This window comes from Staurois parvus, unplaced genomic scaffold (genome assembly GCF_062004578.1).
Source record: "Staurois parvus isolate SC_StPar_1 unplaced genomic scaffold, SC_StPar_1.0 ptg000361l, whole genome shotgun sequence".
NCBI lineage: Eukaryota > Metazoa > Chordata > Amphibia > Anura > Ranidae > Staurois > Staurois parvus.
Genome location: NW_028318157.1, coordinates 16,280,033 through 16,295,510, shown reverse-complemented (window position 1 = coordinate 16,295,510; position 15,478 = coordinate 16,280,033). Strand labels below are relative to the sequence as shown.

The 15,478-nt window shown below is 41.9% G+C and overlaps 1 pseudogene; it reads left to right on the top strand.

Annotated features, from left to right (window-relative positions):
- The first annotated feature begins 11,376 nt into the window (after positions 1 to 11,376).
- LOC149456523 (uncharacterized) lies at positions 11,377 to 13,471 on the top strand (annotated as a pseudogene).
- Positions 13,472 to 15,478: the final 2,007 nt, after the last annotated feature.

The window sequence follows — 15,478 nt, the reverse complement described above, 5'->3', positions numbered from 1 at the left end:
AGAAAGCAAATTCGACATAATGTCACACAAACCTCCAAAAATGGGCTGGACAAAAGTATTGGCACCCTTTCACAACTGCGGATAAATAAGAATGTTACAAGCATGTGATGCTCCTGTAAACTCACCTGGGGCAAGTAACAGGTGTGGGCAATATAGAAATCACACCTGAAAGCAGATAAAAAGGAGAGACGTTCACTTAACCTTTGCATTGTGTGTCTGTCTGTGCCACACTAAGCATGGACAACAGAAAGAGGAGACGAGAACTGTCTGAGGACCTGAGAACCAAAATTGTGGCAAAATATCAACAATCTCAAGGTTACAAGTCCATCTCCAGAGAACTAGATTTGCCTTTGTCCACAGTGCGCAACATTATCAAGAAGTTTGCAACCCATGGCACTGTAGCTAATCTCCCTGGTCGTGGACGGATGAGGAAAATTGATGAAAGATTGCAACGCAGAATAGTCCGGATGGTGGATAAGCAGCCCCAAACATGTTCCAAAGACATTCAAGCTGTCCTGCAGGCTCAGGGAGCATCAGTGTCAGCGCGAACTATCCGTCGACATTTAAATGAAATGAAACGCTATGGCAGGAGACCCAGGAGGACCCCACTGCTGACACAGAGACATAAAAAAGCAAGACTACAGTTTGCCAAAATGTACTTGAGTAAGCCAAAAGCCTTCTGGGAAAACGTCTTGTGGACAGATGAGACCAAGATAGAGCTTTTCGGTAAAGCACATCATTCTACTGTTTACCGAAAACGGAATGAGGCCTACAAAGAACAAAACACAGTACCTACGGTAAAATATGGTGGAGGTTCAATGATGTTTTGGGGTTGTTTTGCTGCCTCTGGCACTGGGTGCCTTGACTGTGTGCAAGGCATCATGAAATCTGAGGATTACCAAAGGATTTTGGGTCGCACTGTAGGGCCCAGTGTCAGAAAGCTGGGTTTGCGTCCAAGATCCTGGGTCTTCCAGCAGGACAATGACCCCAAACATACGTCAAAAAGCACTCAGAAATGGATGGCAAAGAAGCGCTGGAGAGTTCTGAAGTGGCCAGCAATGAGCCCAGATCTAAATCCCATTGAACACCTGTGGAGAGATCTTAAAATTGCTGTTGGGAAAAGGTGTCCTTCCAATAAGAGAGACCTGGAGCTGTTTGCAAAGGAAGAGTGGTCCAAAATTCCGGGTGAGAGGTGTCAGAAGCTTATTGATGGTTATAGGAAGCGACTGATTTCAGTTATGTTTTCCAAAGGGTGTGCAACCAAATATTAAGTTAAGGGTGCCAATACTTTTGTCCAGCCCATTTTTGGGGTTTTGTGTGACATTATGTCATATTTGCTTTTCTGCCTCTGTTTTATATTTGTTCCAATACATACAAAGGGAATAAACATGTGTATAGCAAAACATGTGTTAATGCAATACCTTTTTTGTGTGAAATACTTGATTTTCAGGAAAAATATCAAGGGTGCCAACAATTTCGGCCATGACTGTATAATACTACCCATTACAAAAGATTGTTTTTGTTTTATGCATTGTACTATGTTACAAAATCTATTCTTCCTAAATGGAAGCTAGATGCTCTCCCCACACTGCAACAGTGGCGTACTTTGGTTAACCAAGTGTTGCCTTGATATAAACTCACGTATCTGGGTTGTAACTGCCCCTTGAAATTTCAAAAAATATGGGGAAGGATCTAATGCTATGACCTACTACTACTGCCCTATTCTGAACGCCATGGAATTACCTCTTCTGTCCCCCTCCCTCCTTCTCCCTCTCTCCCCCCCCCCCTTTCTTTCTCTTTTCTCTTCTCCCTTCCTCCCTTCTTCCCCTTCCTCCCCCCCTTTATATTTCCTGTCTCGCTACCTGGGAATGACCTGAATATTTGACTGTTTTATTATGCTACTCTGAGTTTAATTGCATTGTACATTGATATATTGTATGCAGATTCTTGCACTGATCTGTCCACTTGCAGTAACTGTCTCATTTTAATATTGTAAACTTGTATGCCAATTTTCTTTGTTACCTTTATGCCTGCCTGCTTTGGCTGTAATTTTGTTGCCATCCAAAATCTAACTGTTAAAAAAAACCCAGAAACATCTAACCTCCCTTCACCCAACTACTAAAATGTAATTATCTCTTTAACTATTTCATGGGTATTATCTTTCTCCTAGGATTTATCATGTAAAACTTACCTCTTAACATGCATGTAAACCTTACAAATGAAATGTGTCCTCTGCACACTTCCTGTGTTATCTCAAACAGCCCATCAAATTCTTCTCTTGGACTACAGAAAGTTTAGCCCTTATGTTGTAAATATCTGATGATGGAAGTGGTTGAGTAGTTTAGCCAAAGATAAATTGGAGGGCAGACAACACTCATTCCACAAAAATGCAATGTGTTGTCAGCCCACAATAGAATTTAGGAGCGAATTTTATTTCTAGCAGATCAATACTAATTTTTCTGTACTTGCAGGGTATTTAATGGGAAAGATGCTACATTTTTAAAAAAAATGTTACCCTAATAGATACTTTAATATTAGTAATTAAACTTCACCTCAAAACTTAAACAGAGACACTAATCCTTCACCTTAACCCAGATTTAATCAAGCTTTTAAAGTATTGGTCCCAATACTCATGAACTGGCCTCTACCAGGGCCCAAAATCAACTCTTTCACCCTCAGCAGACATCCTTGACTGACTGTTCTTATGGAAAAATTAATTTATGGAATTTTTTATCCAATAGACAACTGTTTCCCTGGGAGTAGAGCTGTGCTCGGACTGTTTGCTTTGCAAATAATATATCTATAAACCATAAATTTCTGAGCCTGTATCTTCGCTGTGTTTTAACTGGCTATTCACTATTAGAATTAAATGAGACTCTGGTGGGTTTCAAAGTGGGCCTCTAAAATGTATTTGTCACATTTAAACTATAGCAACATGATTTTCTTTCTCTGAAGTAAAACTAGTGATGATCCATTAATATTAGTGAGCATTGATAGGTAACTCATACTGTATATTCTTCATTAAAGTTATTACTTTCTGTTCGTATAGAGGACCCTTGTAATACATTTTCAAATGGGTCCTACATTTCCCAGGTCTGCAATCTATAGGGTTGATTTACTAAAACTGGAGCATGCAAAATCTGGTGCAGTTCAGCATAGAAACTGATTAGCTTCTAGTTTTTTTTTGTTTGAGGTGATTGTAGTCATATTAGAGCACTTGAGACAGAAACAATTGAGTACTGTCTGTGATACTTTTTTTTATTTGCACTAACATACAATTTTCAGGACCAGCTTTCAGGATATGCCACCTTCTTAAAATTGAGTACTGCTTGGACCTTGAAGAAGGGGATACACCCTGAAAGCTTGTCCTGAAAATTGTATGTTAGTGCAAATAAAAAAAAAGTATCAGAGACAGCACTGAAAGTTTTTTTTGTCAAAGCTTAATTGAACAAGCTGAAGTTAGAAGCTGATTGGCTACCATGCACAGCTGCACCAGATTTTGAACTCTCCAGTTTTAGTAATTCAACCCCTATGTGTTTATATCTGTGTGCTGATTTTGTACAAAAAATACCATTTATTACTTAGCTAATACACAAAAACCTGTTTACCAACTAATGCATTTAATTAACTTTAGTTGTTGATATATTATTCACTAACAGTATTAAAATTAAAGCTATCTGTGATACGAATTGGAGCATTTTTGGTAAATAGTAAATAAATAAATAAATAAATAAATAACATATACTGATGGGATATTCTCTCTCATCCCTATACAGAAAGATGAAGTAGACTGATGCCTTTGCCATAAATCTTTAGTATGGAATGCAGTCTGCTGAGGAACACAGACAAACAAAGGTGATAAGTGGAACAATACAATTAAGAGGTCACCAGTCAGAGTGATCAATCACCATGATCGCTAAAAGGAGACAGTTCATGCTTCCTCACATTCTGCAGATACAGATAACAAATTTTATTACATGGTGGATAGTACTTATTACTCTCTTCTAACACCAAGTTCAGTGGACCTAAGACATACAGTATATGGGCTTTGGGCAAAAAGGAAGGAAGGAATACTACATTCAGCAAACAAACAGAGGTTGTTATTATTTTTGTCATACATTATTGGATTTTTTTCTAGTAGTGTGAAGAATGAAAATATCACCAAAGTTAAAGTATATGTGAAGTCAAAACTGGGTTTCCTGTTTGCAGGGGGATGTAGGGGATGGTTTAAACCCCTGTCATGCTTTCTTTCTGCTCTTTTTTATGCTGTCTGGTTCCTATTGGAGAGAATTTCATCATCATTACTATTATTATTATTATTCAGGATTTATATAGCACCAACATTTTGTGCAGTGCTTTACAATATACAGTAAGGCCTTGTTCACATGGGTGTACACCCATGCAAGGGCTGTGTTTGCTCGCATGAGGATGCACAATTGATCCATGCATCACTGTGCAGGCAGTCTTATTCATTTCAGCTGGGATGCAGAAGTTGTACGAACATAGCCACTGCTTCCAATTTGACTGCCATGTGAGTGCAAGGCCTCAAAAGCAGACAGTGTGCATCTGTAGCCCTGCACCTGCACAGCTGTCAAATTGGCTGTCTCCATGCAGCCATTTCTCCCTAATTGAAATGAATGGATGGGTAAAATTTAAATCAGTAGATGAAACGCATTCCTGTGCAGGCAATCATGGCCCTTGCACTGGTGTATGCTATAGTACGCCTTTGTGAACGATGCCTTAGGGAGACAGGACAGTTACAATACAACACAATTTACCACTTCTGCCTAACAGCACTAGGGTTGTCAATTCAAATCCCAACCACATCATTACCTGCCTGAAGTTTGCATGTTCTTCCTCTGGGGGTTTCCTTTGGGTACTCTGGTTTCCTCCCACACTCCATAGACATGCCCATAGGTTAATTTGCTCCTGTCTAAATTGTCCTAAATATGCCTATGTATGAAGGTAAGTTAGGGACCTTAGATTGTAAGCTCCTTGAGGGCAGGGACTAATGTGAATGTACGTTATACATGTAAAGTGATGAATAAATTGATGATGCTAAAGATGTAACTGTAATAAATAAAATAAATATATAATACAAGATGATTAGGAGGGTCTTGCTCTTGAGAGATTGCTAGCTATTTCCCTTCACTTCCTGTCTTGAAATCATTATAGCAGTTGAGAAGAAAAGTTTCCAAAAATAAGGGAAATAACCCTATAGAGCAGGGCCCTCTGTTTCCTCTTGTACCAAATTGTATTGTAACTGTAATGTCTACCTTCATTTTGTAAAGCGATATGCAAACTGTTGGCTTTATATAAATCCTGTATTATAATAATAATAATAATAATAGACAGTTGTGACTCAAACAAGTGTCATCGTTGGAAGGTTTACCTTCACCTTCTGTTCTGGTGACATCTGTGAAAGTTTAGATTTTTCCGATTTTTTTTCTGTTTTATTCACAATAATTACAAGGACAAATAGAGGGGGTAAATCTCACATACGGCATTATTTAACTCTGACTGCAGGTCAGGTATAACAGTTGTATGCTGTACAGATGTATTATACTTTGCTACAGATTTATATTATATGCATACGTCAAGCAAATTTTTTTAGATAGATTGTGGAAGGATTAGAACACCTCTCAGGTTTTTACTGTTATCTGGGGTTTCATAAAAGAGATTTACCTTCACTTCCAGTACTACTGACAACAGTTCAATGAGACAAGAAGTCAGGGAAAATCTGTGACAGAGACACAAACAGGAGTGTCTGACTATTTGGGCATGCGGGCACTGCCTGGGGGACCCATGAGGGGCTTCTGGCTCATTCCTTCTCCTCGCAAAAGGTGAGCGCACATTCAGCACCTGGACAGCGAAAAGTTCAGTGCCCCGCCATTCTCCTCCACCTATCACTGTGCGGTCTCAGAGCCCAGCTGTCCTCCCCCACCTATCATTGTGTGGTCCCAGTGCTTGGCGTACGGCATAATGCTGGGACAGGATATTACACTGCAGAACATGGATGAAAGAAGCTTGCCTGTGGTCCATGTACATGAGGTGTGGATGATCACCTAGCCCTCCCCTTGTGTTCCTGCCAAACCAGACAATTTTAGACGATTCTTGGCTTATGTATACAAAGATTTAGACTAGCAGATTTAGATGGACTTGACTAACAAATTAAAGTTTAATTCCAGCTAACACTTTATAACCAGTTACAGAAAACAGATTTTTTTTTCCTGTTGGGATAGAGGTTTTACATAAATGATTAGAAACTGAACATTGTCTGGGAAGATTAAGTTTTAGGTTAAAAAAAAAACAGGCTTACTTGCTGGATCATCAGGTAAAAATTTAGGAAAAAAGCCTAAAAAAATGAATGCAGCCATCAGATCTAATAGATGAGTTGTAATTTTTGTTTTTGGGCTTAACCACTTCGAGTCCAGACACTTTTACCCCATTCCTGTCCAGGCCAATTTTCAGCTTTCAGTGCTATCACACTTTGAATGACAATTGAGCAGTCATGCAACACTGTACCCATATTAATGTTTTAGCATTTTTTTGAGACAGATAAAGCTTTATTTTGGTGGTATTTATTCACCACTGGGATTTTTATTTTGTTTGCTATGTAAATAAAAAATCTAAAAATTTAGAAAAAAAGTGTTTTTCTTATAAAATTTTGCAAATAAATAATATTTCATCATACATCTTGGCCAAAATGTATTGTTATCTGTTTAGTAAAAAGAAAAATAACCCAAATTATAACAAAAATTTAAATTTTTTTAATTTTTTTATATTATTATTTATGGGTTTTTTTTTTTTACATACTGTCACCCTAGCAGTACAGTGTCACCATGGTGACACTGTACTACTTGTGGAGGGTAATGAAGATTTTTTTTTTTTTTTCTTTACACTGATTGCTTTTACACCCATAAAGGCTGTAAAGGCAATCATTTTTCCTTCTCTCTGGCTGCATTCTTGCAGCCATTGAGAAATACTGTGTGAGCTGTGATTGGTCACAGCTTGTCACATGGTACAAGGCTGTTGTGAATAGCCCTGTACCATGTGACCTCTGTGATCATTCACAGATTTCACACATAGTAAGCAATGATGTCAGAAGTGACATCTTGCTTACTACTCTTCATGTGATCACTGATTGGCCAATGATCACATGATCGGGACTTCACACAGAGGTCCCGTACGACGATCGGTGTTCCACTGTGTCCAGAGGACACAGCGGGCACCGGATCGGGGTACTGTGAACTCCCAGGGAGAGCGCACAAGCAGGGTGCGGGGAGGCCGTTTGTAAATGGCCACCCGATCCTGCACTGCCACCGTCCGGCCATTTACAGTCAGGTCCATAAATATTGGGACATCGACACAATTCTAACATTTTTGGCTCTATACACCACCACAATGGATTTGAAATGAAACGAACAAGATGCGCTTGAACTACAGATTGTCAGCTTTAATTTGAGGGTATTTACATCCAAATCAGGTGAACGGTGTAGGAATTACAACAGTTTGCATATGTGCCTCCCACTTGTTAAGGGACCAAAAGTAATGGGACAATTGGCTTCTCAGCTGTTCCATGGCCAGGTGTGTGTTATTCCCTCATTATCCCAATTACAATGACCAGATAAAAGGTCCAGAGTTCATTTCAAGAGTGCTATTTGCATTTGGAATCTGTTGCTGTCAACTCTCAAGATGAGATCCAAAGAGCTGTCACTATCAGTGAAGCAAGCCATCATTAGGCTGAAAAAACAAAACAAACCCATCAGAGAGATAGCAAAAACATTAGGCGTGGCCAAAACAACTGTTTGGAACATTCTTAAAAAGAAGAAACGTACCGGTGAGCTCAGCAACACCAAAAGACCCGGAAGACCATGGAAAACAACTGTGGTGGATGACCGAAGAATTCTTTCCCTGGTGAAGAAAACACCCTTCACAACAGTTGGCCAGATCAAGAACACTCTCCAGGAGGTAGGTGTATGTGTGTCAAAGTCAACAATCAAGAGAAGACTTCACCAGAGTGAATACAGAGGGTTCACCACAAGATGTAAACCATTGGTGACCCTCAAAAACAGGAAGGCCAGATTAGAGTTTGCCAAACGACATGTAAAAAAGCCTTCACAGTTCTGGAACAACATCCTATGGACAGATGAGACCAAGATCAACTTGTACCAGAGTGATGGGAAGAGAAGAGTACGGAGAAGGAAAGGAACTGCTCATGATCCTAAGCATACCACCTCATCAGTGAAGCATGGTGGTGGTAGTGTCATGGCGTGGGCATGTATGGCTGCCAATGGAACTGGTTCTCTTGTATTTATTGATGATGTGACTGCTGACAAAAGCAGCAGGATAAATTCTGAAGTGTTTCGGGAATATTATCTGCTCATATTCAGCCAAATGCTTCACAACTCATTGGACGACGCTTCACAGTGCAGATGGACAATGACCCAAAGCATACTGCAAAAGCAACCAAAGAGTTTTTTAAGGGAAAGAAGTGGAATGTTATGCAATGGCCAAGTCAATCACCTGACCTGAATCCGATTGAGCATGCATTTCACTTGCTGAAGACAAAACTGAAGGGAAAATGCCCCAAGAACAAGCAGGAACTGAAGACAGTTGCAGTAGAGGCCTGGCAGAGCATCACCAGGGATGAAACCCAGCGTCTGGTGATGTCTATGCGTTCCACACTTCAGGCTGTCATTGACTGCAAAGGATTTGTAACCAAGTATTAAAAAGTGAAAGTTTGATGTATGATTAGTATTCTGTCCCATTACTTTTGGTCCCTTAACAAGTGGGAGGCACATATGCAAACTGTTGTAATTCCTACACCGTTCACCTGATTTGGATGTAAATACCCTCAAATTAAAGCTGACAGTCTGCAGTTAAAGCACATCTTGTTCGTTTCATTTCAAATCCATTGTGGTGGTGTATAGAGCCAAAAATGTTAGAATTGTGTCCATGTCCCAATATTTATGGACCTGACTGTATATACAACGGCCGGACGGGAAGTGGTTAAGTAAAACAAGAAGTTTGCAAGCATCACAAGTAGTAAATGCAAAGATTCTGTGCATAAAACTATACAAAAATGGTACCAGAAAAAAGGAATATTTTAAAAGGATTTGCTTGGAAATGCCTAAAGTAGTTTAAAAAAGTCAAGACATTTTTACCCTAATGCATTCCCTGCATTAATGTAAAAAATGTCCTACTATTTGTATCACCTCCTCACTTCCCTAAACACTTACCTGAGTCATATCTTGATCCAGTACTGTGCCCGTCTGCAGTGGAACTGGTCTGTGTTAATCACAGAATACAGGGGTAGAGGGAGCCATTGACTCCTGCTGCTGTCATTCAAATCCTGTGAGGAGGGAGTTGGGGGGCGGGGCCGAGTCATGCTGTGAGTGTCTATGGATGCATACAGCTCGACTAGGGAATTAACTTGCATTTCTGCCCCCATAGCAGTTTGCTATGGTGGTAAAAACAGAAGAGGTGGAGCAGACAGTGCCTGTGGGGGACCCCAAAAGAGAAGGTTCAGGGCCTCTCTTTGCAATATCATTGCAGGATAAGCATACTACAGTTGTTTTTTTTTTTATAAAAAGAAATGTAACCTTTACAACTGCATTAAAATATCCCTGTCACATTGCTACTTCCTACTCTCCTACTCCAGTGCTCTGTGCTGGTATAGCTGAGTAACAGCCACATCCCTCATTATGTGTGACCTCACCTGGGACATGTCAGGTATCCGAGATGGCATCACCTTTTAGACAGCGGCTGGCAATGCATATGTGATGTGAGACACCAGGAGCACAACATCATTCTTTCCTAGACCAAAAAGATGAAAGTGCTATGCTGCAGCCCAAAAAGTAAAACACACCTAAAAAAGTATAAGTAAATGTGGGTGAAGGAGGAGCTGCAGCCAAGTGCAAATTACTTGTTTTTTGGGGCTGAAGGTCTGCTTTAAAAAGTTAGGATCCATAAGATATTTTAGAGATTGGGTTTAGAGCTTGCTTTAAAATTGAACTTTGTTCATTACTATTAATTATCCTTGACAATGGTCAAAGCAAGCCCTCATGTAAATACGTTAAAATCAGTGGGGTAACTATAGCCATAGCACACACAGCTGCTAAGGCACCTGGGGATGGGAGGGGTTCCAGTAGAAAGGCTGTTGAAGCAAAATCTGCAGTATTTGATTGTCATCAGTAACAGACCCCCTTGCTGGGTCATAAGGCAGGACCTGGAGGACACCAAGAAGTGCTTGTAAGGACACTTTGAGGAAGAATCCAGGCACATTGTCTTGAGAAGTGTAAGTCTTTCTTTTTCAGGAAACTCCACTCAGGACACGCACTCTTGTCGGAGCTGCTCGATGAGACCGGAAAACTCCAGAAGGGGAAGGAGGCCATGATGCAGGTGGTCAGCGACTACTACACCAACCTCTATTTTCCAAAAGAAACGAACATGACAACGGCCAACAGATTCTTGTCAGGTATCACCAACGTTATTGATCCTGCAGGTTCGTCGGCCACCAATGCTCCCTTGACGTTGGAGGAGCTGCACTCTGCCAGCAGATCCTTTAGGTGGGGCAGGAACCAGGGCTGCAACGGTCTCCCAGTGGAGCTCTATGTAGCACTGTGAGATCTCGTGGGCCCGGACCTGCTTGAGCAGTACAAGGAGATGGTGGTGTATGGCAGAATGCCTCCTTCGTTGAAGGAAGGGATGATCACGATCTTGTATAAGCTAAAGGGGGAGAGATGTGATTTGAAAAATTGGCATCTTGAATGTGGACTGCAAAATCCTTGGCAAGGTTCTGGCCAACAGGCTGAAGGCTGTCATCGGACAGATCATCCACCCGGATCAGACTTGCGGCATTTCTGGTCCCAGGATTGTGGACAGTCTTGTGCTTGTCTGGGACACGATCCAGTTTAAAAACCACCGTGTGCACATGGCCCTGGTCAGCCTTGACCAGGAAATGGCCTTTGACCGTGTCTCTCATGGGTTTATGTGCAGAGCCCTGTGCAGGTTTGGTCTTAGGGTAATGTTTTGTTTGTATGTTGACCTTATGTACACTAATATTTGTAGCACGGTATTGGTGAATGACTGGAAAACTGACCCTTCCTGGTCCTCTCCAGGGTCAGGCAAGGCTGCCCTCTCTCACCTTTGCTTTTTGTTTGTTGTATAGAGCTCTTCGCCGAATGCATCAGATGGAACGCAGAGATCAGAGGGATCACTGCACCGGAACCAAACAGAAGGGAAGTGAATTGCTTGCTCTACAACAAGAAGGTGTTCTGTGCTGACCAGTGCTCCATCGACCTTCTTGTCCAGACCTGCAAGGACTTCGGCCAAGCTTCAGAGGCAAAAGTCAACTGCGGGAAGTTAGAAGTCATGCTCTTCAGAAAGTGGTTCTTACCTTCTTCTGCATTCATCCCTTTCAGCATCAAGACGGACTTCATCAAAATTCTGGGAGTCTGGTGTGGAGCTGAGGCCGCAGCCCTGAAGTCTTGGGAGTAGAGGCTGTCTAAGATGAAGCAAAAGTTTGGAGTTTGGAGTTTGGAGCCTCAGAGAACTTACCATTGAAGGGAAGACACTGGTACAGGGAGATTCTCCCTGTGTTGCAGTACCTCGCCCAGGCCAGGCCCCAACGGGTCAACACCTGCAAGGCCATCACCATTGTGGTGTTTTACTTCATCTGGGGCTCCAAGATGGACAGAGTGAAGCGGGCAGTCATGTTAAAGGAGCCTCTCATGGGCAGTAAGGGTGTGCCCGACTTCGCCACCCAACTGAGGGTGTTCTTTGCCTGCAACTTCATCCTCAGGACTTTACTGAACTTGACTATGGACTTGTCAGGGCAGGAGCTGTGGAACGGACAGGCAGGCCTAGTGGCAGGGTCATGCACTGACTGACGACAACCACCACCCACAGACCGGAGTCCCTCAGGGCGCGGAGTCTAAGTCCCAGGCTGCCCTTCACCAGGGCCCCTGATGGTGGGGATGGACTTGACGCAGCCAGGAACCAGGTCGCGGCCCCCAAGACACCCCAGCTGCGGTAATGGCCGCTGCCAATGGCGTGTAGCTGGTAGGAACCAGATCAGACAATAGAGTAGTCGGGCAGGCCGTGTCGACAGCAACGGGACAAACGGTACAGAACAGTAGACAAGAATAACAGGTCACAGGCCGGGTTCAGCAACGGGAAGTCAGATCAAAGGAAAATGCAGAGAATGGTCTAGTCAAAAGCCGAGTCAGATTCCAGGAGAGTCACGAAAAGTATAGACAGAGCTGTTGCAACACTAACACACAAGACACGAATGCAAAGAGCACATGCGGACAACAGGCTTATATGTGATCAACCACACCCCTCTGGGGGATGGACCGCAGAGGCCTGATGGCATAAAAGACTCCCACCATGCTCTGCAGAAACCCAAGATGGATGCCAGCACATGGCGCAGCATAACCTCTGGAAAAAGGTAGGACCTTGACAGGACTCTGGCGGGAACTCCAAGTCATGTTTTTTTCCTTTTGCCCCTCTGGAGTTCCCTCAGATGGGATAAATGGAACAGTTCCATCCCCTACAACTGGGACATTCCTTGGTATTACTTGGACACTTTTAAATTTATCAAGGAGCAGGGGCTACATGGAGTCATGGCTGACTTGTGGAAACCAAAGACTACCTACAAGCTGATTAGAGCAAAGAACATTTTGGAGTCGGTTCCAGGTCTGCCTTCAGCCACTTGCAAGGTGGTCTGGAGGAATGTCTCTTCAAAGAGACTCACCAACAGGTACAAAGACCTGGCATGGATGGCAATCCAAGGGAGGTTGCCACTCAGGGCATTTATGCATGCCAGGAACCTCAGCAGATACAGGCACTACCCTTTTTGTATCATCCAGGAGGAAACTGCTCAGCACGTTTTTTGGGAGTGCTCTTTTGCACAGGACCTGTTGAGGGCCTTGGAACCAGAACTCAAGGACTTTGTGCTGCAGGCAGTCATCACACATTTTGGTGTGTTGAACAAACTTTTCTGTGGGACATTTACCCTGGAGGACATTGACGACGCCTGGCGGGTGCTGGGTTGTTTCAAGGATGCTTTACAGTGCTCCAGAAAGCGCCTCATCCACCAGCGGGAGAGGATGTCCATTGATGACTGTTACAGACTGGTCCACTGTCTGCTCAGAGACTATAACTTAATGGACTTTAACCATTTCAAAACCGTGCAATTTTACACCTTCCTGCCCAGGCCATTTTTCAGGTTTCAGCGCTCTCACACTTTGAATGACAATTGCACGGTCATACAACACTGTGCCCAAACTAAAATTTTATCATTTTCTTCACACAACCATAGCTTTCTTTTGGTGGTATTTAATCACCGCTGGGGTTTTTATTTTTTGCTAAATTAACAAAAAAAGACCAAAAATTTTGAAAAAAAAACACATTTTTCTTTGTTTCTGTTATAAAAGTTTACAAATAAATAATTGTTCTTCATAAATTTAGGCCGAGATGTATTCTGCTACATGTCTTTGGTGAAAATAACCCAAATTAGGATGTATTTTTTAGTTTGTAGGAAAGTTATAGAGTTCACAAACTATGGTATACATCTGAATGTTGATCAATCCTGAAGTACTGACAGCCAATCTAATTTCTTGAGGTCCAAGAATGTCAGAATAGTACAGATATCCCCAAATGACCCCTTTTTGCAGAGTAGACAGTCCGACGTACTTCATAAGAGGCATGGCGAGTTTTTTGAAGTTGTATTTTTTTGTCATAATTTTTCGGAAAATGAAGAAATTAAAAAAATTATTTTCACTATTTTTTTTTTTACATACTGTCACCAGTGCAGTACAGCGTCATCATATAACTGGCATGGCGGTGAACAGGGACACTGACTGGTGACAGTATGAAAAAAAATATATATTTTTATTTTTATTTTTTTTTATTTTTTTATTATATTTAATTTTTTATTACATTTTTTTTTATTTTTTTAAAGATTTTTTTTCATATTCTACTTTGACCAAAGTAGTGCAATGTTACCATAGTAACATTGTACTACTTTGGGGAAGTGATCAGTATTTTTTTTTTTTTTTTTTTTTTTTTTACACAATTTGCTTATAGCAAAGAATTACTTTGCTATAAGCAAGCATTTACCTGAATGAAATCGATTCATTCAGCTTTTTTCTTTTTTTTTTTGTGCTTAGCTGTGATTTGGTCACAGCTAATCACATGACATGTGCATGTGATTAGCTGTGACCATTCACAGCTAGGCACTAGTATACAATGGATGGCATCATGAATGAAGCCATCCATTGTATACAACTGCCATGTGACCTGCTGTGATTGGTGACAGATCGCACTGCTGCGCCGCTCTGCATTAGCGCAAACGGCGCATGTGCGGGAGCACGCCAAATGGCGTGCACCCGGAGTGCAGAGACACTTCTGAAGCCGCCAAACGGCCATTGGCCGGGAGGCTAATGGTTAAGGAGTAAGAGGACATCTGAAGATTTCCCCTTCCCCCTACTCTCCCTTGCGTGTCTTGTCCTTTCAATAAAGCTTCAGGCCTTTTTCCCCTCCCTACCCTCCATCACACCTGCTGCTTTTCTGAATTGTTTTTGTTCACTCTGTAATGTTTTGCATGCTACGGTTTATGTTGAGATGCCATGTAGGATGTGTGGGACAGGTGTCTAAATCAGGCACTGCACATCTGACATTGCGCCGCTAGGTACTCTGGTGGAACCTTATGGGGGTCTCGGGGTAAGTGGCATCATGCATGAACTTATTGCTCCGCACACCACGTTAAGCATCACACCGCTGAGTGAATGTATTAAAAAGAAAAAAAAAACAGCCTCCCCCCCCTTGCTTTATATGTGTACTTAGGAATATGTGTTAAAGAGTAGCTGAGTTTTTAATGAGAAAAAAAAAACAATCCTCTCTGGGTGATCAATGTACATTTCAAGGATTTTAGCAAACTTTGTAGCAGATTCCTACCTGTTTCTGCTCTGAAGAAATAGCTGTTTGTTCTGTTTTGTGTCTTTGGATAATAATTCTTAATAGGAGTGACATTTTCATTATTAAAGCGGACTTCCACCCAATTTTACAAATTGGCCTTATTAGATAGTCCTTGGGAAAAGAAGCACAAGTTGGAAATTTCTTTTTTTTTATATATATGTATATATATATACCTTTTTATCTTCTGCAAGCCTGCAGTTCCGGTCTCGACCGCCTAGGTGATAAAGTAGATCGGCGATTTGCAAGGTCTCCTGGGATGTTGTTTCCTGTATCCCAGGAGTCATTTGGTTTCCTATGCTCTCGAGACTTGGAAACCGGAAATGACACAAATGGGCGGTGCTTCGCGCCATTTTTCTGGAGTCCATGCTGAGAGGAGGATGTGTCTGCAGTACTGAAGTGCTGTACAGGTTGCCTGACGTGGGCGGAGGGCGGGAACTTCATCCGTCCCCACCATTGCTATGGCAACCAGTACTGCACATGTCACACCAAGCAT